The sequence below is a fragment of the Balaenoptera borealis genome (genome assembly GCF_965194805.1).
Source record: "Balaenoptera borealis genome assembly, chromosome: 12".
NCBI lineage: Eukaryota > Metazoa > Chordata > Mammalia > Artiodactyla > Balaenopteridae > Balaenoptera > Balaenoptera borealis.
The window spans coordinates 59381418-59409089 of NC_138869.1; the positions used below are offsets into that span (position 1 = coordinate 59381418).

General features: G+C 38.1%; 1 protein-coding gene and 2 pseudogenes across 13 annotated transcripts in view; all 3 read right to left on the minus strand.

The window, feature by feature from the left end:
* Nucleotides 1–27672, minus strand: part of RBMS3 (RNA binding motif single stranded interacting protein 3) — a gene marked incomplete at its 3' end in the record, with an annotated part of 720886 nt that overhangs the window by 575679 nt on the left and 117535 nt on the right. The gene's annotated exons all lie outside the window — the stretch shown is intronic.
* LOC309608459 (DNA primase large subunit pseudogene) overlaps nucleotides 1–27672 on the minus strand; it is a 255999-nt pseudogene that overhangs the window by 110828 nt on the left and 117499 nt on the right. The window lies entirely within an intron of this gene.
* On the minus strand, nucleotides 1302–3084 carry LOC309608527 (large ribosomal subunit protein P1 pseudogene; annotated as a pseudogene). Its single transcript has one exon. The product of its transcript is annotated as a large ribosomal subunit protein P1 pseudogene (transcript).

Sequence of the window (27672 nt, forward strand, 5' to 3'; positions counted from 1 at the left end):
TCTCTCCATTCAAGATCATTTGTGTACTTCTGACAATACTTTACTAAATAAACTAGTTCTAATTCCTGAAATCCTCTACATGGAATAATGTTACAGGTCGAGATCTTAACTCTGGTTTATATTCTGCAGTTTTGATTTGAACCACTTATCTATGATTTGAACCAGTATTAAAGTTCTGGTTAAATATATTTCTCAAATACTATGTTATGCAGAGAGTGGAACTCTTTTTAAACTGCATTGGGATATAGAGTATTAGGGAATAGTAATGTATTCCACTAATATACAAACCACTAAGACATTCTGTAATTATAAGAATTAGAGGATGAGGATATTATAGAGTAGAGCTAGATGACAGAACGTAAAAAGGGTGAATACACAAAAGCTGAAAGCAACGGATGCCGCTAGTTCCTTCCTGCTGCTATAACAAATTACCATAGGCTGGGTGGCTTATAAACAACAGAATTTTATATTTCTCACAGTTTTGAAGGCTGGAGGTTCAAGATCTGAGGCCAGCATGGTTGGGTGAGGACCCTCTCCCAGCTCCCAGATTATCCTGTATCCTCACAGGGCAAAGGGGCAAAGGGTGTTCTGTGGGGTCTTTATAAGAGCACTAATCCCATTCACCAGGGCTCCACCCTCGTGATCTAAGCATCTCCCTAAGGCTCCCCCATCTTAATACTGTCACATTGGGCATTAGAATTTTAACACAGGAATTTGGTGGGGGGAGGGGACACAAACATTCAGATCACAGCAGGTGTTTAATTCCAAAATGGTCTGCATGGTTGGGCCAGACATTAAGATTATGTACTTCATTATGAAATTAAGATCAACCTCCCAATGCAGGGAGAGATCCAGGTTTTGTAGTACCTAAAACTACAAACTGGGGGCAGGAGGATTCATTAAAAAAAGAATAAAATTTATCAGTATAAAACTGGTTACAAAAATGAATATTCATTTAGAATGAAAAAGTGTTGCAACAAATCACCAATTTTAAAAAGCTGATAAATTTTTTTAAAAACATAAGCATTGAAAGTGTTGAAATAACAATGTTAACACCCTGACACACTTCAAAAATAATTCTCCTTCTTTTTTGTCTGCATACTCTTTCTCTCATAATATGACAGTAATTTCATAATATTTTCTGTAGAGAGAATAAAAAAGTAATTCTGTCTGTCCTCTAGTGGCTGATAGAGAGGCTTTTTTTTAGGAATAGATTTTATTTTTATTTTATTTTATGTTTTATTTTTTATTGGAGCATAGCTGATTTACAATGTTGTATTAGTTTCACGTGTACAGCAAAGTGAATGAGTTATACATATTTTCAATCGATAGTTTAGAATATTTTTTTTCTTCAGCTTCACAACTCATTAATGGTAATGGCTTATAAATGGTTGGGATGACAAATTTGGGGAGAAAAAATTGGGAAGAATTTTGCATAGACTTATCTTTTGGCTTCAGATCTTGCAAATAAATCTTTTTCTCCTCCTTCCCATATACTTGCAGTGTTAGGGGCCGGAGGCAACACACCTAACACACTAGGATCTCGTGGCTGGGTATGACTGCCACAATGCCCAGAAGATCACACAGTGGGCAGTTTGAGATTCTTGGAAACCATTCTTACCACAGGACAGCTAGTGTTAACACAAACATGCATGTATCCAGACTAAGTTCATCTCTACCGGCCTCCCCTCAGCGGAATTCCAAAATACCACCACCACTTGGGAAAAGTGAGGATGGGGCAGCTGACATGGAAAAGGACAGGGTCTTAACCAGCTGTTATCAAAATATCTTTTGCAAATTTTCCAAGCCCATATGACCATGTGAACACACTTCTAGGCAACGGAAGAATGTGGCTTTTGTGGGGCTAAAGTTTATGTGTCCAATTTGGATGGTCACTGGACTTTTTAAGAAGAAGAATACAGAATGAAGATATAAGATTAGATATAGGACTATTGAAAAGGGAGGAGAAGAGGAGGGACCCTAAAGCTTAAATTTCAACAGCTTCTAAGCAAACCTGCTGCCATCTCTTCTCCACCAGCCTCCCCAGCCTCCCCTCCACCCCTCCCCATACCAATCAGGGATTTCCACTTTCAGACGTGAGTCCTCTGTGGTCATTTGCACCCATGCTTTCTCACATGTTGTTTTTTCCGCCCACAGCCTGCTTTCAGCCTGCATCCCCTGGTGTCCTTTTCTGGATACCTGCTGTGCTTTCGGGCATCTCCACGTGTTGCCCCAAATCACGGCAGCAACGCTTCATAACACATTATGTCTTGAATGTTCAACTTTCACTTAGCAGCCATTTTTCACAGATCAACTGTGCTTTGGTGACTTAACATCTGGATACATCTGTTTTTGATCTTCATGGCTCTGTCTCATCCGGGCAACCAAGTCCTGCTTATGCTTCCTTCGCTGTGCCTCTCACATCTGTCTTTCTCCATTCACTCCCTTGCCTCTGCTCTTGTCTGGGAGCACTTCATTTCACATATGGATCAATGTTCCTGTCTCCAAATTGTGTTTCCTGTTCCCAGGCTCCAAGTATTGATACTGTAATCTGTCCTGCACACAACCTTAAGCTTTATCTTCCTAAAACAAAACTTAATTTTCACACTTTATCCAAATGTTAAAAAAAAAAAGAAAGAAAATCATGAAGTGCTAAAGAGTATCTTCCTTCAACTGATATTCAAGGGCTCTGGACCTTTTTTTTTTTTTTTTTTTTTTTAGAGCTCAGCTTTTTATTGAACGTGTTACTAAAGAGGTTTAGTCAAAAAGACCAAAGCCCATGCCACCATCAGACTCTTCAGATACTTGTTTCTTTGCTTCTACTTTCTTATTCTCAGCTGGGGCATCAGTGGCGGAGGGGGCAGGACCTCCTGCTGGGCAGGTCCACCAGCCCCCACATTGCAGATGAGGCTCCTGATGTTGACATTGGCCAAAGCCTTTGCAAACAAGCGTGGCCAGAAAGGTTAAACATTTATACTGGCTGCTTTAATGAGGGCATTGATTTTATCCTCAGTGCCCAGCACCTCATCATGGTGCAGGATGAGGGCTGAGTAAGATGCAGGCGAGCTCCAAGACGGAGGCCATGGTGCAGGCAAGTGCTAGACGGGGGCTGCCGGACTCAGTGCTAGTCGCGGGATGAAGCGAGGGCCTCACCCCAAGGACCAAGCACCTTAACGGCAGCTGAGGAAAGCTGGACCATCTTCACACAGTCTCCGTGATCATTAGCATATAAAAAAAAATTCTTATTTGCAAATGTTCATAAATTTTACTCTCTTCTGTCTGCAAGTGATTCTCATTTTTTTTTTTTTTTTGCAAATTTAGAATAATGCAATGCCTTTGCTAAAAAAAAAGAAATGATTGCTTTTTGATGCACGTCTGAGTACCTATGACTCAATAAAGGATGCCAGTTTCTACAGTTTGCTGGTTTTCCACCAAAAAATCCAACACAACCAGGCACTTATGAGGTCTCCCTTGAGTGATATCATCTCAAAGGGCAGAAGCGTATTTGCATATTTCACATTTACAAAGATGTGAGTCATACAGATCTTCTTTAAGCAGGGAGACTGCTCCGTTGTGATGGCTCCCATAGAAATGACCTGGGATTGTCCTTCACAGCATTCATCAGGCATGTCCTCATTTTATTCTATTAGGAGAGAAGAGAGAGCAATGCCAGGCTGATCGATGTGCCGGTGAGTCTTACGGCTGTATTTTAGCATGACCTATATTACAGGAGTTAGGCAAACGTAAGAGAATTTACTACTCACAGGGTAATGGCTCACTGCGGCGTAAGGGTGTCCCAAACACGGCCTGTTCTTGCTTTATTTGCTCCCCAGTGCTTGACTGATAGTCTTTTTCCTATTTTGCCTTACTTTTTTTTTTTTTTTTTTTGCCTTACTTTTGAAAGCATGGATTCTCTTGCCTTACTGATCTCTTTATACCCTTATCATTTTCCCCTGAGTTATTTGGCGCGATGGCAGCAGTGCGACGCCGAGGCTGATTTAACATCATCCCCCAAGTATGCAGCCCTGAGCTCAGAGTCGAATATTTTAAGACTGAAACATGTAACACATCTGTCAGGCAATGATACAAATACAGTCCCCTGTCAGAATGAATGAATGAGGTAATCCAGAGTATGGATAAATTGCAGGGAGATGGAAGATGCTAGAAACTGCGTTTTGCCAAAAAGCATTTCTGAGTAATTAAGTTATTTGAGGGAGAATGATATTCCTTTGTTTGGGGTTCGAACTCATTTTTTTTTTAACCAAGAGACCCTGGTGGTAATTCCTAAAGAATGAAAGTGAGGTGAGAAACAGATTCAGCTATACACACGTAATGGAAAAAGTGTGTGGTCTTTTCTGGGCCATCTCATGAGAAGGATATATTTTTTTCTGTAATATTTTGTAAAATTTGCTTAACCAGGTAATTCCTCTTTATGTGATTACAGTTCCGTTTTTGTATGTATTTATTACAAAAACCAGACACGAGGATAAACCCAGAAACCACTAAAAATGCTTCAACATTGATAGAAATGGACCTCATCATAAAACCTGAAAAAATTCTCAACAAAGAGAAAGTAATATCCCCAAGTCGGTTGTTTATGCTGAAGGTATATAAGCTCCTTCCCACAGGGGAAGGGTGTGAAAGGATAGATATGTCAGATACGTGATTAGAAACGAGAGGACAAGTAAGTCAGGCAGAGAAAGACAAACACCATATGACATCGCTTACATGTGGAATCTAAAAAAATGGTACAAGTGAACTTAATTACAAAACAGAAGTAGAGTCACAGATGTAGAAAGCAAACTTATGGTTACCGGGGGAAAGGCAGGGTGGATAAATTGGTAGATTGTGATTGACAATATACACAGTACAATATATAAAATAGATAACTAATAAGGACCTACTGTATAGCAAAGGGAACTCTAGTCAATACTCTGTAATGACCTATATGAGAAAAGAATCTAAAAAAGAGTGGATACATGTCAACTATACTCCAATAAAAATTAATTTAAAAACGAAAGAAATGAGAGGACAGAGTGCAGCCTGTACGGGGAAGGTTAAGTGAAAGGAAGGAGGAGACCAGGAGGACTACGTCCCTGGTTCCTCATTGATCATTCAACTGGGAAGGAAGTTCCCAACTTTACACACGATTGGCTCAGTTATTTATAACTTGGGATGTGCCATTTGAAGCAGCAATTCAGTTCTGTGAATGGTCCACGCACACTCAATTCTCTTCATCTGGAAACAGAGGTGAAAGTCTCACACTGAAGATCTAAGATAACAATGACCTGGCAGTGCCATGTGAGTAGGAGTTATCACTAATCTCATTTAACCCTGCACGCACCTAGAATCCTAGTGTCCTGATACCATCTTCAATAATATCTCAATGTGACTCTTACATACAACTAGAACTATATTTATAAGTACATGAGTTATTAGATCTTTATTAGGATAGGACTGTACATCATAGTCTAGTATCTTCTCGAGACTATACTGGATTGTTCCTTATTTTTCAGCTGCAACTTCGAAGAGGAGAGAAATGATGTCAATGTTCAAACAGGCCACTTATCCTTTTTTGTGCCATCTCACCTAATTGTGGTGTTCGAGAGTTTGGCAAAGTGGAATCTACTGCCTCCAGATCAGTGCTCTTGTTCTATGTGGGATGCCCTCCTCCTGGCTCCCCCTGGTAGGAGAAAACCTACATATCCTGACTCAAATTCCACCTCCTCTGAGAAACCTGTATCACAGGCAGATTTATCTCCTCCCTGCTTAAGGCTCTATTTAGGGGCCCTTTTCCTCCTGCCTCTGCTGGTGATAAATATTCTGTGCAGTATTTCATCCTTTAGTAGCTCTCCCTGACTTGGCACACTGGAGAGTTGAGGACAGGGCGTGGGGCCCTGACCCTCAACACTTTATATACAGTAAGTCCCCTACATACGAACCTTCAATTTGTGACCTTTCAAAGAGGCGAATGTGCAGCTGGTTCCAGCAAGGAACCAGAACCTGTGCCATCAACGTCAGGCATGAGTGAAATTGCAGCTTGCCCTCCATCTCCTATTGCTGATGATCCTTCAGCTCTACCATCTCCCACCTCCTCTCCCTCCTCCAGTCAGTAACTCTTCTTGCCTGTTCACTCAGTGCCAGGCCCTGTATGCCAGCTATTGTACAATACTACTGTGCTTTTCAAGGTACTATACTGTAAGATTAAAAATGGTTTTTTTTGTTGTTGTTTTTTATGTATTATTTGTGTGAACTTAAACAGCTGATTGTGTTCATTGGGTACCTAGGCTAACTTTCTTGGACTTACGAACCAATTGGACTTAACGCACACTCTGAACAGAACTCGTTTGTATGTAGGAGACTTACTGTACTGAGGACCAGTCTTTCAGTTGGTACTTAGTCATTTGCTAGATGTTGAATTTTACCATAAAAATCTTGTCAATAGTGATTGTTCTTGGTAGATCCTGGGATAATCCAGAAACCTAACCCCCAATTACTTTCTTAGTTTTATGAGATAAATGTATGCTGTGCTATATGGTTGTGAAAACATGGCATCTTGAGGAGAGGCTGTGCCTGCCTTTCTACTGATGGGGGCCTGTGTGAAGAGCAGAAAAAAGGAGATATGGAAAATAGATCTCCTCCTTTCTTCTCCTTCTGCAACTCTCTGCCAAACACCTGCTAGCCTGGTGCTTATAGACAGAGTTATAGCAGCTGGGCTGAGCCAAGAGAAGTTACGGAAATATATTTACTCATCACTGGCCAAGAATACACTCATCTTTTCAAACATAGGACAGTCACACATGTCTGTCAAAACTGTGAGGGAAGTGAACTCCATATTCTAGGTCTCACTATATATGTATCAACTAAATTTTGCCTGTTACAAAAATACAGAGATAGAGAGAGCTCGTAAGATCTTTGTAAATATCAATACATGTAAATAAAGATCTATTCCATTATAAACTGAACTTGTGTATACTTGAATTAAAAATTCATTTGCCTATCAACATTGAGACATAATTTTTAAAATTTTATTTTAATAAGGATATTGAAATAATTGTTACAATGTATTTTTCCAACTAGTTTGGTAAATAACTTCTTTCTTCGTATCACATCCTCTGATGGCTATGGGACATGAACATAAATTTCTTTCTGCTTCATATCAGATTTGCGTGTGTGTTTAAAACAATAAAAACTCAATTCAGTGGCTATTTGTGAGTGATGATGGAAAAGATCCATTCTTTGTTGGAAAAGAAATATATTTGTCACAAATAGCCACCAACTTCAGTGGAGAAAATTATTTGCACACTGAACAGGGAAACTGCCAAAGCGAAGAACAGAGCATCTGCTGTGGACAAGGGTATAATTATCTTGCTCATCCAAACACTGTTGGGCGTAAAAGTTTTACTCTCTCTCTGGCAAGATGCTCTGCTCAGACTTTTAACACAACATTATTAGCAAATAATAACTAGTTTGGTAGTCCTGTCAATAACAACAGTCCGTTTTTTGGACCATTTCCTGAAAAATGGAAAGCAGACTCTAAATCTGATGAAATTAACCATTTAGGTGCCAAAATGATCAAAAGCATCAGTCCTGTCCCATCATAAACCTTTCACATACCTGCATATATCGTTTAACATAGAGTTGTGAATTTTTCAAAAAGAGGAAACATTTTATCTTCCTGGTTCTAGATTATAATTTACTGTACATTTCTATGAACTATTTTCTGATCCTTAATGTTTTCTTCCCAGCTTGGTGAGGCCAACATTACCTTTATGCCACTCTACCTTCATTTAGAAAGAAACATGAGTGAACCATTCTGGTAGACCAGATGGATAAAAGAAGTTTGTTTATAATGAACAGATATCAATGATCATAGTTATAGGTGCTTTTCTGAATCTGCTGTTGCCAATTCTAACTTTTCTCTTGGGATTTCAACTTGAGATGGGCAAGAGACTTGAGTATGCTCATAAAACCATTGGAACAAGGAGGTTAGACTTCCTTTTCCAATTGCTTACATGTAATTGTTGTCTTTTTTAAAAAAGAAGAAAGAGGGGATAGGAATCATGAGGCCATTTCCAATCAATGCCTTTAATAGGCAGGCCTGTTGAAATAATGCCATGTCACTGTTTTTCCCCAAAACTTCCAACCTCTATCAGCAACAGCTGACAAGTTCCAGCTAATTTGAAATTGTGTGTTCTCTCCTGTGAAGATCAGACCACACACACAGTATTGGAAAACACCCAGTAATACCATGATTTCCCAAACAGAGGGCTCATCATGTTCTTTCTTCTGTGCATAAAATAATAATGTGTCCTTTTTATTTAGAATAGAAAACTTTTCCATTCATTTAAATTTTATTCTTTATTAGCAGGGGGAAGAGGAGATCAAATATTAAAGTCTATAAAAAAAAAGTAGAAGTGACAATTTCCTCCAAGGTTGGTGATTCCAGACACTGGCACAAATTCATCCATCTGGGTGTCTCAAGAACATACTCCCACATGAGGATCCAAAAGGGCAAGTGTCACGGAACTGACAGATGGGCTTCCCTTGCCTAGATCAGCCTAATGGAGCTTTTAGGCAATTTGCATACTAGCTGTCAGTGACAAGGTGTGTGTCAAGGACTTGAGAGCGGCCAAGAGAAGCCTCATGGAAGACATGCCTTCATGACTGATGTGTGTGCGTGCTGATGGGCAAAATTTGTTAGGAGGCTGCCAGTTTAATGGAAGCACTTTTTTTTTTTTCCTTTCTGAGTTACTGGCTGCAGCAGTTCACTATAGGGTCAAGGCCAGAATAATCTTCATCCCAAATAAAAGACACACTGAAGTCTCGTTCTTTCTTTTGGTAAATCACACGCAAAGTTGTGTTCTCATGCCTTCACTTTTTTATTACATATGCATTGGAAATATTTTTTCTAGTGTTATGGTTGAATATTTAAATGTTGAAATATTGACAGATGCCTGGTTTATCGAATCTCACTATCTGAAATAAAGAAACAGTGGCTAACAAATTGGACAAACTACAAGAAGTAAATAAATTTGTAGAAACAAACAACCTGCTAAGACTGAATCAAGAAGAAACAGACAATTTGAATAGACCAATCACTAGTAGTGAAATTGAATTTGTAATAAAAAAAAACTCCAAGCAAACAAAGGTCCAGGACTGGATGGATTCACAAGGGAATTCTACCAAACATATAAAGAAAAGCTAATACCCACCCTTCTCAAACTGCTTTTAAGAAATTGAAGATGACAGAACACTCCCAAATTCATTCTACAAGGCCACCATTACCATGATACCAAACCCAAAGACACTACAAAAAACAAAATTACAGGCCAATATCTTTAATTTTGTATAGATGCAAAAATCCTCAACAAAATATTAGCAAATCAAATCCAACAACATATAAAAAGGATAATACACCATGATCAAGTTGGAATTATTCCAGGAATGCAAGGATGGTTCAATATTCTCAAATAAATCCATGAGATACAACACATTAACAAAAGGAAGGATAAAAATCACATGATCATCTCAATAGCTCTAGAAAAAGCATTGGACAAAATTCAATATCCATTCATGATTAAAAAAAACTCTCATCATACTGAATATAGAGAGAACTTATCTCAGTATAACAAAAGCCATTTATGAAAAAACCCACAGCTAATATCATACTCCATGGTGAAAAGCTGAAATTCTTTCCTCTAAATTCAGGAAAAAGACAAGGATGCCCACTCTTGCCACTTTTACTTAACATAGTATTGGAAGTCCTAGCCACAGCAATCAGACAGGAAAAATAAATAAAAGGCATCCAACTTAAAAGGGAAAAAGTAAAACTGTCACTATTTACAGATGACATGATGCATTATATAGAAAACCCTAAAGTCTCCACCAAGAAAACTATTAGAACAAATAAATGAATTTAGCAAAGTTTCAGGATACAAGATGAAGCATACAGAAATCTTTTGCTTTTCTATACACTAATAATGAATTATCAGAAAGAGAATGTTTAAAAAATCCCGTTTAAAATCACATCAAAAAGAATAAAATACCTGGGAATGAACTTAACTAAGGCGGTGAAAGACCTATATTCTGAAAACTATAAAACACTGATGAAGGAAATTGAAGAGATACAAAGAAGTGGAGAGATGCCCCATGGTCTTGGCCTGGAAGAATTAATATCGATAAAATGTCCATGCTACCCAAAGCAATCTATAGATTTAATGCAATCACTATCAAAATACCCATGAATTTTTTTCACAGAACTAGAACAAAAATCTCCTAAAATTCATGTGTAACCACAAAAGACTCTGAATTGCCAAGCAATCTTGAGAAAAAAGCAAAAAGCTGGTGTTATCACCCGCCCAAACTTCAGACTATACTACAAAGCTACAGTAAGTAAAACAGTATAGTACTGGCACAAAAATAGACAAATCAATGGAACCGAACAGAGAGCCCATAATTAAACCCACACAGCTACAATAATTAATCTTTGACAAAGGAAGCAAGAATATACAATGGGGAAAACACAGTCTCTTCAATAAGTGATGTTGGGAAAACTGGACAACTACATGTAAAACAATGAGATAAGAACATATCCTCACACTATATATAAAACAAACTCAAAATGGATTAAAAACCTGTGTTAAGACCCGAAATCATAAAACTCCTAGAAGAGAATATAGGCAGAACACTCTTTGCTGTAAATTGTAGCAATATTTTCTTGAATCATCCTCCTATGGCAAAAGAAATAAAAGCAAAAATAAGCAAATGGGACTTAAAACCTTTTTCACAGCTAAAAAAAAAAGAATCAACAAAACAAAAAGACAAACTACTGAATGGGAGGAAAATATTTGCAAATGATATGTCCAACAAGGGGTTAATATCCACAATATATAAACAGCTCACACAACTCAATATCAAAAAAATGAACAATCCAATCAAAAATGGGCAGAAGACCTGAATAGACATTTTTCCAAAGAAGACATATAGATGGCTAACAGGTATGATAAAAGATGCACAACATTGTTAATTATTAGAGAAATGCAAATCAATGAGATATCATTGAGATATCACCTCACATGAGATATCACCTCACACCTGTCAAAATGGTCATCATCAAAAAGTCTACAAATAACAAATGCTGTTGAGGATGTGGAGAAAAGGGAACGCTCATATGCTGTTGGTGGAAATGTAAATTAATGCAGCCACTATGGAAAACAGTATGGAGATTCCTCAAAAAACTAAAAATAGAACTACCATATGATCCAGCAATTCCACCCCTGGGTATATATCTGGAAGAAAATGAAAACACTAATTTGAAAAGATACATGCACCCCGATGTTCACAGCAGCATTATTCACAATAGCCAAGATTTGGAAGCAACCCACATGCCCATCAACAGATGAATGGGTAAAGGAGATGTGGTACATATATACAATGGAATATTACTCAGCCATAAAAATTAATGAAATTCTGCCATTTGCAGCAATGTGGATGGACTTTTAGAGAATATTATGCTCAGTGAAAGAAGTCAGAGAAAGACAAATACTGTATATCATTTATATGTGTAATCTAAAAAAATAAAACAATTGGATGTATATAGCAAAACAGAAACAGACTCATGGATACAGAGAACAAACTAGTGGTTACCAGAGGGGCGAGGGGAGGGAGGAGGGGCAAGATACAGGTATGGGATTAAGAGATACAGATTACTATATATAAAATAGATAGGGGCTTCCCTGGTGGTGCAGTGGTTGAGAATCTGCCTGCCAATGCAGGGGACACGGGTTCGAGCCCTGGTCTGGGAAGATCCCACATGCCGCGGAGCAACTAGGCCTGTGAGCCACAACTACTGAGCCTGCGCATCTGGAGCCTGTGCTCCGCAACAAGAGAGGCTGCGATAGTGAGAGGCCCGTGCACCACGATGAAGAGTGGTCCCCGCTCACTGCAACTAGAGAAAGCCCTAGCACAGAAACGAAGACCCAACACAGCCATAAATAAATAAATAAATAAATTTTAAAAATGACTGTTGTTTAAAAAAAAAAAAAGATAGGCAGCAAGGATATATTGCATAGCATAGGGAAATACAGCCATTATCTGGTAATAACTTTTAATGGAGTATAATCTATAAAAATACTGAACCACTATGCTAGACACCTGAAACTAATATAATACTGTAAATCAACTATACTTCAATTAAAAAAAGAAACAGTAGCTGCCAAAACCAATGTGAATATTCCTGTTGCTTATCATATTTTGGAAAGTTTCATCCTAATCCTACAGTCTACTGTAGGATTGTTTCAGTGAAGCAAGGCAAGAAATTAATTAGAGACGCATCAGTTCTATGTGTTAATATATTGTGTTCTCACAACTTGCTCTTTTAGTTATTGTTTATTTATTTATTTATTTTTGGTTGTGTTGGGTCTTCGTTTCTGTGTGAGGGCCTTCTCCAGTTGTGGCAAGCGGGGGCCACTCTTCATCGCGGTGTGCCGGCCTCTCACTATCGCGGCCTCAGGCACAGACACGCAGGCTCAGTAGTTGTGGCTCACCGGCCTAGTTGCTCTGCAGCATGTGGGATCTTCCCAGACCAGGGCTCGAACCCGTGTCCCCTGCATTGGCAGGCAGATTCTCAACCACTGCGCCACCAGGGAAGCCCACAACTTGCTCTTTTGACTTTGACCACATAAATTATCTGCCACCATGGTCGGAAGGCACATGGGTAGCTCCAAATGAACACATCTTCCATAATTTACACTCTATTATAATGCCCTCTCATATTATGCTGGTCTGGACCATAATACTTTTCTTTGACCAATGGTTATCCACAAGTTTGACACAAGTCGTTTTGATAACCACTTATACATTGGGATTTATTCTCTTGAGATGCATTGTCTTGTAACACAGCCACTATCCTGTAAGGAAATTATTCCAACAGCATAATTTCTTGAAATGGGTTTTTACAGATAAGCTTTAAAGACAATAATGTGTAGTCATTGAAAGGAAGACTATGTTAAGAGTTAAGGCTAAAACATGTGTCATTTCAGTCACAGAATATTCTGTAGGAGAGAGAGGCTCCACGGAGATTCCCTGGAGGCCAAGACAGCATATGGAGAAAGAGGCCATGGAAAGGAGAACTGAGGTGCCCCAACTGAGGGTTCTCCACAGAGCTCTCTGATAAACAGATCTGTGTACGTGACCCTAGGTGGCACCACATGGAGCAGAAAGCCTACCAGGTCAATGCAGAGAATCACAACCTTATTCAAAAAAATCAACAATTTAATAAGCAATATATCATACTTGTTTTTAGCCACTTTGTTATCTATTCCTAATTTTTATGCAGAAACAGATAACTGAAATAACCTCTTAAAAATGCAACTTTTTTCCGAGATCCTGATAGACAGCTAACTAACTTGCCAGGTGACATTTAATCTGCCAGAGGCTGTTTTCTCATCTATAATATGAGCAAGCTGAACTAGGTGACCTCAAGGTTCCTTCCAGCTCTGAGAGTCTATTTCATTCTGCACTGGGATTAGAATAAAGGTTGTTAGCCATCTGACTGCAACAGCAAACTAATTATGCAACATTGCAACCTTCAAGGGAAGGGACTTTAGTTGGCAATCCTGGTCCAATATAAATCCACCAGATAACAAAACATCCTTTGTGAAAAGGGCTTCAACCTCAGCCTCATCATAGCTGAACATTTTTGATGTAGATTCTTCAACTCTGTATTATATATATTCTGAAGAAAACAATTGTTTTGTGTTAGTGATTACACAATATGAGATGTGTGCTTTTCAAAAGAGCTAGGATCTGCTGCTGTAAGTTCATTCCACTATTTAGAAAGAAAAGGAATAAAAATATAATGTATATGATGACATTAGAGAGTCAGAAATCTGTACCTATTTACACATATAATTTCCCTAAGGGTAATTTAAACACCATTATCAAATGGCTTACTCTGTACCAATTTAGTACCAAGAATGAGATTATGATTGCTTTTTAAACTTGAGGACCTTTTTTTTCCCTTAACCATCATTTTTATAGTGTTTGTGGTGTGTCATACATTGTTCCAAACATTATACAGATGAGGAAACTGAAGCATATAAACATTAGGTACACAGTTGACATGTTAGAGCTGGTCTTATATCCCGGGAAGTCTGGTTCCGGATTCTGTATCCTTACACATAAATGTACTGTTTTGACCCATATGAGAAGTAAACCCAAGATCATGTTGTTATCTGAACCAAATTCTGACCGAGTGAGCTAATTAACATGATAGTTATATTTAAAACGTTGAAGAATTATGTCAGAACTGTTTAGAGATATGAAGGTATTACAGAAAAGTCAAAGACCAACTTAAGTCAAAACAAATCTGTAGGGCTTCCCCGGTGGCGCAGTGGTTGGGAGTCTGCCTGCTAATGCAGGGAACACGGGTTCGGGCCCTGGTCCGGGAAGATCCCACATGCCGCAGTGCAACTGGGCCCGTGGGCCACAACTACTGAGCCTGCGCGTCTGGAGCCTGTGCTCCGCAACGAAAGGCCACGATAGTGAGGCCTGCGCACCGCGATGAAGAGTGGCCCCCACTTGCCGCAGCTAGAGGAAGCCCTCGCACAGAAACGAAGACCCAACACAGCCAAAAATAAATAAATAAATAAATAAATAATAATTAAAAAAAAAAAAAAAGAAAAAAAACTTAAAAAAAAAAAAAAAATCTGTAATTTGGATGCAAACTAAACCGAAATATTTTAGTTACTCAGTTTTCAAAAAGGCACCTATTTTTAGAAATGCTTTCTCTAAGTTCTGCAATGTCTCTTAAAGACATTAATATTTATTCACTAATTTTCTTTCCATTCATAATGTGAATTATCCTATTATTACCCAAGTGAGAATATTTACACACATGCCAGAAAATCTCAACAACCTAATTTCATGATGTTGATTTATCCAGATTAGCTTTGGGGACACTGATTTGTACCCACTGTAAACAGGACTGTGCTAAGAGTCATTTCAGCCACAGAAGCAAGCGTGATGCCCGAGTCTAACTCAGTTATCTCTTAGGGAGAAAAGGGAGGAGGCTGTAGGAGTGCTTAAGTGCCTGGTTAAATGGAGACCCTGGAAGCATCTTCCCAGACTGAGATCTTTGACTCTGTGTAACCTAGTCACACTCAGATATCGCAGCGGCCTATACTATAATTCTTTAAATCTGCATACTTGAATCAAATTATAATTAGTATATAGTATCTGCCTGTACTAACATCCTTTGACTATTCATGTTTTAATCAAATTATGCTGAGTATATCGATGAGCAAAATTGCCCCTACTGTTCAGCCATAGCGCACAGTAGCAGAGAATGGGACCCTGAAAACTGCTGAGGTTTGCATACAAGCTTCCTCAAGGTCATGCTACCTTGGAGAGGTTATTGAACCTCTCTGAGCCTCAGTTTCCACATCTGAGAACTAAGGTTAAAAATAGTACACCCCTCTTAGAGCTGCTAGGATGATTCAGTGAATGGAGCAGATGTGAACGACTTAGAACAGCCTCTGGGTCTGAGTAAGCACGTGTAGTTGTTAGTTATCATGATCATTTGTATTGTTCTTGCTCATAAATTTACTACGGAACTGCACTGGCATCTACATTGGCTCTACAGAGTGTACCAGGCAGTTCTCCATGCGAGAGCTTCCATTCAGGACGCGATGAGAACAGCATGTGTCTGATTTTCATAAATATGATTTTTATGATGATCACACTTAACATTAAGATCACTTCTTCCTTGGCATTAGAAACCTGCATATAGGTAAGTGACTATAACAACGCAGACAGCAAATCTGAGCATTTAAAAATTCTGCCGATTTTAGCTATAGCTCTACAAGTTAAATAAAAAGAAGTGAACTTTCAATAGAATGACATTTTGCTAATCCTGTCAACAAAAAGTAAAAATAAAACAAAATGATTAAGCCAAAAAAGTGTGCATGTCTGCGTGTGTGAATACACAAAGATGTGACATTTTTATTTTTTAATTTTTATTTTATATTGGAGTATAGTTGATTTACAATGTTGTGTTAGTATCAGGTGTACAGCAAACTGATTCAGTTATACATATACATATATCTATTCTTTTTCAGATTCTTTTCCATTATAGGTTATTACAGAATATTGAGTAGAATTCCCTCTGTTATATGGTAGGTCCTTGTTGTTTATCTATTTTATATATAGTAGTGTGTATATGTTAATCCCAAACTCCTAATTTATTCCTCTGCCCCACCTTTCCCGTTTGGTAACCATAAATTCTAAACACAGTTAGACGTCTAGTTAAGGGTTATCAACAACATTTTTGAATGCAAAGCCCAGTTTTGGTTTCTGATGCATGCACTATAAATGTTTGCTAAAATATTGAATGACAAGGCAAAGGGGTTGAATTCAACAAATCATGTGTAAGAAATGTTTGGCTTGATTATCCAGGGGGAGTCGTGATGTGGTTTAATGAGCCGGACCACCTTTCATTAGGACACAGAAAGGGGCTAGGAGTGCCATTTAGGGAGTGTAGCTGTCTGAAAAGAAGGTATTGCTCTGTGCCACCTTTAAAGATGACAATAGCAGCTTTTAGCTCAGATTTCATTTTTAATAATCTCCTTAAAAATCACTAAAAATATCACCCCACTGTGTAATTTGTTTCCTTCATGCTGATGGCACTCCCACTGTTTAAAACTAATTGCTTTTTTACATTCTCTTAAGGTCAGGCTCAACAGAATGAATTTGAAGACAGCATAACTATGAGCCTCAACTGTTTAACACATCGAGGGCAGATCATGACGCTGATTGAATGTCTCCTTCAGAAACGTGCTGAAGATATTTACTTTAATTTGCCTCTAGGCAGACATCACAGTGACTGACAGTGTAACTTGAAGGTTTGTTAAACATAGTCTGGTGTTTATTTGCCTCTCTCTGGAAAATAGTCTAGAAATTACATCCTTTTTTAAAATTCAACAACTAGGATATGCAGCAGGAAAAAAATTTATGTCTACATTCAGTTGGAATTTTTGTGAGGACATTCAAGTACTGTTTTAATCTATCTAATCTATCTCTTTCAAGATGGCATATAAATTCCAAAGTTGTGCAATCTCTTCACCTTTTCCTAAGAGTGGAAACTCGGAAAACCAAAACAACAAAGTATGTTGTCCAAATCCATCAGTAGCTGACCAGGTACACCTTGAGTGATTGCAAATATAGCTGAAAGGGCTGAATTTTCCCCACCGCTGTCAGTGACAAATGAAGCAGACAGTTGAACAATAGCCATACAATTTGCAGATTGAGTTAAGCAAGATGTGTTTTAGCAAATCTGTGTGTGTGTGTGTGTTCCTGCATGGCTCATTCATCTAATTAGTACACACTCCCCCGTTCCTACCTTCCCCAGCATACATGATGACCATATGTGTGGCCAAGGGTACTTGCAATATATCAAAAATCAATGAGGCTCAGTATGAAAGTCATGTACCCTGATTTGCCACAAAACCAATTTAAAAAAAGCAAATGAGAGGATTTATGGATTAAGAAGTATTGGTGGTTTTTTTTCTTTTCTTAGAGATGCTTAAGAATAAAGAATTTTTAAGAGCATGACCTGACATATATATTTTCTGTGATTTTTTTTTTTTTTAACATGGGCGCAGGACCATATACAAAGTCTGGAAGTCAGTAACCAAAATCACCAACAGTGGTTTGCCTATCTGCAGTATCTATTTTCTCACAGAAAGTTGTGACCATCTTGAATTCTTAGAAACAGCATGGAGCCTTCCAAATAACTTGCTCATGAAGAATCGCCAACTTTCCCATTATGATCTAATTTTCTTTTGAAAAAGACTGTTTAAAATCCATGAAAACTTAGATTTTGGTCCTAACATTTAAAACACATCCTAAAAACATAAACTCTAGACACAAAGTGACTAAGCACAATCATTCACCCATGGTGATTGTGACTTTTAAGTCTAGATAAATGTCTTCTTCCATTCCTCCTTTTATTATCATTCATTAAAATTCAGAGAGGGTGAGGGAACAGTCTAGCATTAAAATTATTCCACAGTTGAACATTTATCCAAGACTACAACAGTTAACAGCTTTTATAGTGATGGTTTTGTTGCCACCTTTGGGTGTGTATTTTTCACTACAGGTTTTGGGAGAGAAGAAGGAGCCAGTGACCTCAGGCTGTAGGCGCTTTGTCATCTTCAGAACTGACCTACTGGTAACTCAGTACTCTCACTTCGGTTAGTGAAGCAAATGGAAGTTTCATCACTCAGGGCTGACCTGCCAAGGCACCATCCTTATGCCACCTGGAGCCCTCAGGGGACAGCAGGGGGCATAAGGGGGTGTCCCTAGAAAGTCCAGAGCTACTCAGGCAGTCATGTCCTCCCTCGAAGTAGTTGGTCCAAAGAGTCACTACCCTGCAGATGGTGTGACAATTAAGTGACAACTCTGCAAAAATAGAGCCTGTAAACCCTCAACTAAAATATGCTCTTTGCTCATTTGTTTACATGGGGCCTAACAGAGACCATGTAGATAATAGGCTGGATGGCACAACTAGTAAAAAGAAAATTCTATCAAAAAGGATAGAATCGTAGGATTTCAATATATACCCACTTCATTTTATAAATAAGGAAAAGAATTTCAGGGAGGGAAAATCACCGTCCCAAAAACAAACCACTGAGCACTCTAAATGAGTTAGGCTCCAAGTGTGGTCCGTGGGCAGGTGCCAGTCTACAAGCCAAGTCCAGTCTGCCACAAGTTCAATTACAGAAATCGAGAGAGAATGCTTACAAATGTGGATGCCAGTCACAACATCCAAACGTCTGGTTTCATCCTTTACAAAAGCATCAGGCTGCAATGGATTAGAAATAAACAAAAACTCCATCTTCATCGTGGGTCGTTGAAGAAGCGCCCCTGGGAATCAGCATCTCCTAACTTCTGGGATGTTAGTGTCTCCACCACACCTTCTTGGTCTTTACTGCAATCTGGGCTTTGATGATACTGCATAGTCGAGTTGAGAAGAATGCTGATATCAGATATAACTTTATGTCAGTAGGAAAAGAACATAAAATTAATCCAAATGTCTATTATCGAGAAGTTTCAGGTTGGAGAAAGGAGAAATCACTGAGCAGTTTGGGAACTACATCACGCTGTCTTTGGGGTCAGATTTGTATACCTTTTAAAATGTGTTTGATTAGTTATTGTTTTCCTAGGTTAGAAGTAGAGATAAGGAACTTATTTCTTTACCAATTAAGATCTTTAATCGTATATCTGCAATCATATTTTATTAATGACAGAAAAGGAGAAAAGTAAAAATGATTGATTTTCCCCAACCTCAATTGCATTTCATTGTTTCAGCCACTTCACCACGGGCTTTCCAGAGAATTTCCAGTGACCATCATACTGCCCGGGAAAAAGTTTTCAAGAGCCCTGGAATGTCCTTCTAGAAATCCCATTGCTTCCTCAAGTCTGACCTTTCTTGTGAACCTCACAATGGATTGGGCCTCGAGTTGGAGGTACCGTTCTTACAAGTCCTAGATCAGCTTTCTCCAGCTCAGGTAACCAGGTAAAGCTGACCCCTAGAGCCGTTCCACTGCTTCTACCTAGAGCCAGATCTGGTCGGATACACACAATATTCGCTTCCTTCAGCCACCCTTCAACTTAAACTGACAGCAGATGCTCCACATGTTTTGCTCTAAACAAGTACCTTAAATATATGAGACCAATAGCTTTTGGGAAAAGAACTGAATCCATTCATGTCATGTCATTTATTTCCTTTGACTTTTCCTCCCAAACTTCAGCTTTGGCACAGCTGGGCACTTCCCTGTCAGGATAAGGAAATACATTCAAATACAGCTATGATTCTGAAAGAATTATAGGAAAGTAGGAGATTAGGTATGCTTCTTTGTTTGTTTGTTTGAATTTGTAATCTTTTACTTTGCTTGAGAATAGGACATATCTGATTGATTTATGATCAACAGCTCAATCCCCCCTCCCTTTTATTCTCCTATTTTAAAACATTAAAGGATCCTCTTATACTTTTCTTCACGGTTCCAGGGCCTTGTACAAATTAAATGCTCAGTAAATAAAGTATAAATAGCTATTGTAGGAGATCATAGTGGCTTTTGTCTCCCTCTGTTTGGAACCGTGGAGTTACTCTGTCAATAAATTCAAATTCATTTTCATAGCCCTCCATCTGAATTCTTTATTGACCCAGCTTGAATATCCTCTGCTGTAAAGTTCTGTGCCACAAACTGCAAACTGTGTATGTAGAGCACTGCCCCCACTCCCCCACCCCGTGAAAAATATAAAATTTAATCTCACTTCCAAATCCATAAATACGCTTCTTTTTGGAGTCAGTACAGGTTATACAGGGGGGCCTCCAAAATCTTCTGATCTCTGACCAATTATACTTCTATTCAAGACTACTTTGCCATCAAATGGGAAAACAGTTACAAGATCTCTCTGAAAAGATCAATATAGTTAACCCACTGCTAGCATGATTAGAAAACAAAAAGATAGTCAAAGCATATCTCACAACTACTTTATTATGTTAGTCACAGTTTTGGTTTTTGGTGTTATAAAAACCTACATCATTGCTTAATCTGTTCACTCGCGGAACATTTATTGAACAAAACTCTCTGCATGGAATTCAAAAATAAATAAGATGCAATGCCTTGAAATATTTTGACTGATTTCGAACACAGGCAGTTGAGCTGTTTGTGCATTTGGCTACATACAATTCTGCTGGACTCTTCAGTCCTAACTTGAATTCTTGATTGTAGACATTCCAGATAACCTCTTCCTTCATTAGAATAATTTATCCTGCACCCCTGTCTTTAATGATTGGAGGGCCGTATAGCATCTACTATTTTTTCAGATGTATATCCAAAAGCCTAGTCTTCAGTATATTACTAAGAGCTCTTTTCATCATTGTCACTGTAAAGTCATCACTGCGGCATAAAGTGGAGCACACTGAAAGTGGCTATCATCCAACAAGTAACACACACCAGCCGGATGTCTGTGCTGTTATCGAAATTACAGTATCGGCAGCTACACTAACGTGCTTGATGTTTAAAATGCTTCACTCTGGGGCAACTTGTTCAAAGCTGTCTTTCTTTAATTTGAAGCAATTTCTCCTTTTCCAGGTTAAAAAAATTAATCGTCATACCATGACCACGAGAGAGAAAAGAACTGTAGCAGCTGTCTGAACACTGAGAAGAATAAAACCACAGCACAGAAGTTTTTCTGGAAAGGGAGTTTCTCTGTTTAAGAAAGTTTAAAGGATAAATTCAAGTTCAGTCTTACTTATAAGCAGTCTCTGAAAGAAGGAAAGATTTCTATCCCTCAGTTTCATTTAGAACTTCCCACGATGTCATTATTACACATCTATGCTCCTTTATGACACTAAAGTGATTATCACTGTTTAAGTTAAAAGCCAACCTAGTTTGGTTATAACTTTTCTTCTCAAACTCTTCCCGGGGTTTAAATAAGCAGTAGTAAACATAAGAATCTTCCTTCCTGAAGCTCTGCATCCATGAGGGCATCACATACCCTCTCATGATGAAAAGGTGCTTTGCTCTGCAACCCTCCACCCTGCCTGACAAATGTTAGACTGAAGATGCACATACTGTAAAGGCAGAGGCCTGAGTTAGATTTCATGTCTCTTTCACAGAAGTACACATAACTTAACTTTACCAGTGATGTGGTGGAATCTTGCTCAAATATTTGTTGAACCAATGTTAAATACAGAACATAACATTTTTAATAATTTGTAATTAATATGGGCTATTTTTAACAATGAGTGATAGATGTTTCTGGAAACTCTATTTGACTTATTTATATCCAGTACTATGTATTATTTATAATAGATTTTATTTTTAGAGCATTTTAGTTTCACAGCAAAACTGACCAGAAAGTACAGAGAGTCCCACATACCCCCTGCCCTACACACACACACACCCTCCCCCATTATCAGCATCCTGCACCACAGTGAGAGACCTGTTACAATCAATAAACCTGAATTGACAAGTCATTGTCATTCAAAGTCCATAGTTTACATTTGGGTTCACCCTTGGTGTTCTACATTCTATGAGTTTTGACAAATATTTAATGATGTATATCCACCATTGTAATATCACAGAATAGTTTCACTGCCTTAGAAATTCTGTGTTCCACCTATTCATCCCTCCTTCCCCTCAACCCCTGATCTTTTTACTATCTTCATAGTTTGCCTTTTCCAAAATATCCTATAGTTGGAATCATACAGTGTAATTGGTTTCTCAGATTGGCTTCTTTCACTTAGTAATATGCATTTAACGTTCCCCCATGTCTTTTCCTGACTTGATGGTTCATTTTTTTTAAGCACCAAATAATATTCCATTGTCTGGATGTATCAGTTTATTTATCCATTCACCTATCAAACAACACATTGATTGCTTCCAAGTTTTGACAATTATGGATAAAGTTGCTATAGACATTTATGCATTTTCTTTATTCACTTATTTGTTTGTTTAGTTTAAGTTTTTTTTCAGCTAGGATTCAGTCATGGATTCTTTCATTTTTCTTGGCAGTTCTTATTGAAATTTCAGAGTTTCTTTAACTGTAATTAATGAAATGATTAAAACATTGAGAATATTTACCTTCCACTGCATTTAAAGAGATGGAAAAACTGTTAGAACTAACAAACAAATTCAGTAAAACTGCAGGATACAAAATCAATACACAAAACTCAGTTGCATTTTTATACATCAGCAATGAAACATCTGAATGAGAAACAGAGAAAATAATCTGGTTTGTAATAGTACTAAAAATAATAAAATACTTAGGAATACATGTAGCCAAGGAGGTGAAAGATCTGTGCACCAAAAACTATAAGATATTGATTGAAAAAGACACAAATAAATGGAAAGATTTTCTGTGCTGTGGATTGGAAAAATTAATATTGTTAAAAAGTCCATACTACCCAAAGGAATCTACAGATTTGTTGCAATCCCTATCAACATTCCGATGGCATTTTTCACAGAAATAGAAAAAACAATCCTAAAATTTATATGGAACCAAAAAAGACCCTAATTAGCCAAAGCAAGCTTGAGAAATAAGAACAAATTTAGAGGTATCACACTTCCTGATATCAAATTATACTGTAAAGGTATAGTAATCAGAACAGTATGGTACTGGAATTAAAACAGACACATAGATCAATGGAAATGAATAGAATCAAGAGCCCAGAAGAAATAAACCCATGCACATACTGTCAACTAATATTGACAAAGGATCCAAGAATACTCAGTGGGAAAAAGATAGTCTTTTCAATAAATGGTGTCAATAAAACTGGATATTCACATGCAAAAGAATGAAATCTTACATCACTCACAAAAATTAACACAAAATGGATTAAAGACTTAAAGGTAAGACCTGAAACTATAAAACTCCTGGAAGAAAATATAGGGGAAAAGCTCCTAGACACTGGTCTTGAGAACAACAGTTTGAATATGACACCAAAAGCACAAGCAACAAAAGCAAAAATAAACAAGTGGGACTACATCAAACTAAAAAGCTCTGCACAGCCAAAGAAATGATCAAGTGATCAACAAAATGAAAATGCAACCTAAGGAATGGCAGAAAATATTTGCAAACCACATATCAGATAAGGGTTAATATTCAAAATATATAAGAAATTCACACAACTCAATAGCAACCAAATTCTGATTTTTAAAAGGGCAAAGGACCTAAATACAAATTTTTCCAAACAAGACATGCAAATGGTCCTCAAGTACATGAAAAGGTGCTCAACATCACTAATCATAAGAGAAATAGAAATCAAAACCACAATAAGATATCACCTCACACTTTTTAGGATAGTTGTTTATCAAAAAGACAAAGATAACAAAGTTGGCGAAAGGGATGAATGAGTTCTGGGATGTAATATTCAGCATGGTGACTACAGTCAACAACACCACATCATATACCTGCACCTTGCTAAGAGAGTAGAACTTAAATGTTCTCGCACGATATACACACAAAAATTGTAATTATGTGAGGTGATGGATGTGTTAACTAATTTTATTGTGGTAATCATTTAGGAATATATATGTGTATCAAATCATCATGTTCCACATCTTAAATTTACACAATGTTACATGTCAGTTATATCTCAATAAAGCTGGAAAAATAAAAAAGATGGCAGAAACCCAGTGACACAAGCATTGGAAGATAAATGGTGAAAGTTATTATCCTTCCTCATATTATCTTCTATGGGTTTTCCTTGTTTGTTTTTACTCTGCTGTTTTCACCTAGGTTTTAAAGCAATCTCTTCAGCCATTATGACATTTACTCTTCCACCTGCAACTCCTAACTCTTCCTCTGATTTTCCCTGGTCCCTTCCAACCTTGGTCAGTGTAGGGCTATAAGGGTCTCCTCTCATGCTCCCACAAATATTCCTGCCCCTTCTGACTGCCCTCCTTCTCTCTTGTAATTTTTTAATCTCTCGCTTTTCCTACATTGGCTCCTGGCAAAATGCTCAGGTCTCTCCAGTGTTTAATATCCTTCACTGGATCCTGCTTTCCTCCCAAGGCTCTGTTTTCATCTTCTCTCTTTAACTTTTGAGCTTCCTTAAAGGGTCGTCCCCATGTGTTTCTTCTATTCCCTCAATCTGCTCCCCTTCTCAAACTCCTCTCATCTGAGTTGTGCTGTAAGCACTCTAGGATGACCCTGCCCTGTATGGTGAGATCTGAGATCTCTGATCACCCAAGCCAGTGGGATTTTCTCGGTTGTCATCTTTCTCAGATTTTGGAAGTGGTTGCACTCCATATCACTCGACATTCTGGAAACTACATCTGTGGCTTCCAACATTCCATTCTTCTATCTTCTGTCCACAATGTGTTTGACTGCCCAACTCTGTCCTTTTGGGGATGCTTGTTCCTCACCTCCCTCACTGCCATGTGATCCAGGAAGGCATATCTCAAAGGCTCCCTTCTCAATTCTCTCTCTCCTGCTTGTAGTGCTTGGGACAATGATTCCCAATACCAAATCCAGAGCAGATCGGTATTTCCTGTTACTTGTTTGCCATGTTACTGAAATAAATAGAATTTAACGCATTATCTTCCTCAGGTATGACTAGTGGGGGGGGATGGGGGAGAGAACAAGACCACTCCCAGTCAACTGGACTCAAATCTGAATCACCACTGAATTTCACTATCTGACCCCATATGACATCAGCAGATAAAATCAAGAGCTGTAACTGCATCTTGCTCTCCTTCCCTCACTCTATGTGCCCTGCTTCTTCTCTAATTGAGTGCAGAGCAATACTGATTACATCAATATCCTACCCCAAAAGCTTCAGTGGTTTCTAATGACACAAAGACTTGCATAGATCATTTTACTTTAGTATTCACCTATTCTCCAAAATGAACTTTCCAGTCCAAAGTCTTCTATTTATAGTCCATACCCCATGCTCCGGGCAAATGTATCTACTAATTCTCCCTTAGAAATGTCATGGTCTTCTTTGTATTTTTCACCATGATTCCTACCATTTTTCCCCATAAAACTTGAACACACCCACGGAGAAACATCTTAAATGACGAAAGGTCATAGGAATGGAGAAGAATGATCTCATTTGGCTGACCAAATAGGATCTTTCAACCTGTTGATCCCTACAGACATTGGTTCCATTTTGGGCTATTTATTACTCTCCATCTGGTCTAAAGTTAAGTGGCGTACTTCTCCTACTTGCCATGCAATTGTAAGGTCCTTGACAGCAGGTAATTTTCTTTTGTTTTGTTTTTTTCTGGTTTTCTGTCTTAATTTTTTATGGTAAAATATGCATAGAATAAAATTTACCATTCTACCCATTTTAAGTGTATACTCACATTGTTGTGAGTACACAGAAGCATTTGTCTCTAAAATATTTTTATCATCCCAAATTGGAACCCTGTACCCATTGTACAATAACTCCTCATCCTCCTTCCTCCCAGCCCCTGGTAACCAGTATTCTACTTTTTGTCTCTATAAATTTGATTACTGTAGGTACCTTATATAAATGGAATCACAATATTTGCCTTTTTGTGGCTGGCTTATTTCACTTAGCATAACATCTTCAAGGTTCATCTATGTTGTAGCACGTGTCAGAATTCCTATGGCATCAGCACAGTGTTTTGAACTTAGTAGATACCCGATAAATATTCCTTGAATTCACTATTTGTCTCAGAAATAATTACAGACAACAGCATTTCATTGACTTAGTAGGTTTATCAAGCTTTTCTCCCCAGAAGAGATGGCAACTAGACTTTTAAACATTTTAATTATTGCTAATAGCTGAGTGTTCTGCTTGTACAACTTTTCTGTTTCTGAGTTGACAAAAATTGGGCTATCCTTTTGTTCTATTTCTTTAAAACCTGAATACAATAACCTGGTGCATATATAGGGACCCCCACAGATTCCTTTCCCTTTTATAATCTTTCCACCTAACCATTCTTTAAAAAAAAAAAAAAAAAAATATATATATATATATATATATATGTATGTATATAAAATTCGCTATTCTCTTGGGATATCTGGCAAACACAGTTGGTTCCCTGATGCAGCCTCCATCCTTCATTTTACCTCTTTCCTTGTCTAGCAGCCTTCCAGCTGGGAGTGGCTTCAGGATATTTCTGGCCAAAAAGGTATAAGTGGAAGTCGGCTGAGCAAGTATTCAGGAAAATTCTTACTTCTCTAATCAAGATAATAGACTCATCTGGCACAAGTCTTTGGCTTTTGTTCCTCTCTTCTCGGCTTAAGTGGGGCCTTGAACATGGTCATTTTGAGATACTGATGTCATCAGGGTATGATGGCTGGAGATTCTTTAGCTGTTTTGAGACCATGAGGCTAAAGCCAAGGTGCTATGGGTGTCTGAAACTTTTGAGCATCTCCTCACTCCTGGAGTGCTTCTCTCAGCTTTCTTTTATAAAAGACAAACAAACCACAATTTTTAAAGCTCCTGATAAACATTCTTTTACTTATAAGCAAGAGCATTTACTTCTTAAGCAGGATGCTCAGTTAAATTGCATCTAAGCCGACCTTCAAATTCAAGTGCTTTACTACTAAATTATTACTCATCTGAGCTTGTGAGATGAGAACATATATAGCAATGTGTGTGCATATTTATGTGTATATGTACATAACATATACATATATGTATATGAATGGGGCCACAGCTGTTTGAGATTTGGGCTTTGTCTGTTTATTTGTTCCAAATGATCATGCCCTGTAATTTATGAAAGGAAGTTCAAATTTCTGGGGACAAGAAAAGGAGATGAGGCAGGTCTAGAAGGAGCAAGGAGGCTTGATCTAGAAAGAAGTGAATTTCCAAGGCTGGCAGTCAGCCAGAAACACTGCCTTAGCACTGGCAGCCTGGGAGCACAGAAAACAGAAACGCCTTTCTGAGATCTACACAGTGATTCACACTCTCAACAAACATTTCCCAGATGTACAGCAGAAAATTGTCACAAAAACACCAAAGCCCTTCTCTTCAAAGCTGAGTTCCAAGAGCCTAAATCACATTCTCTCCTTTATAAGTGTCTTCCTGCATGGTGACACGCCATAAAAAAATAGACTGGTGGAGATTCACAGTGCCTGGCTTTATTCATGCTATGTAAACATTTCTTGGGTCACTTGACA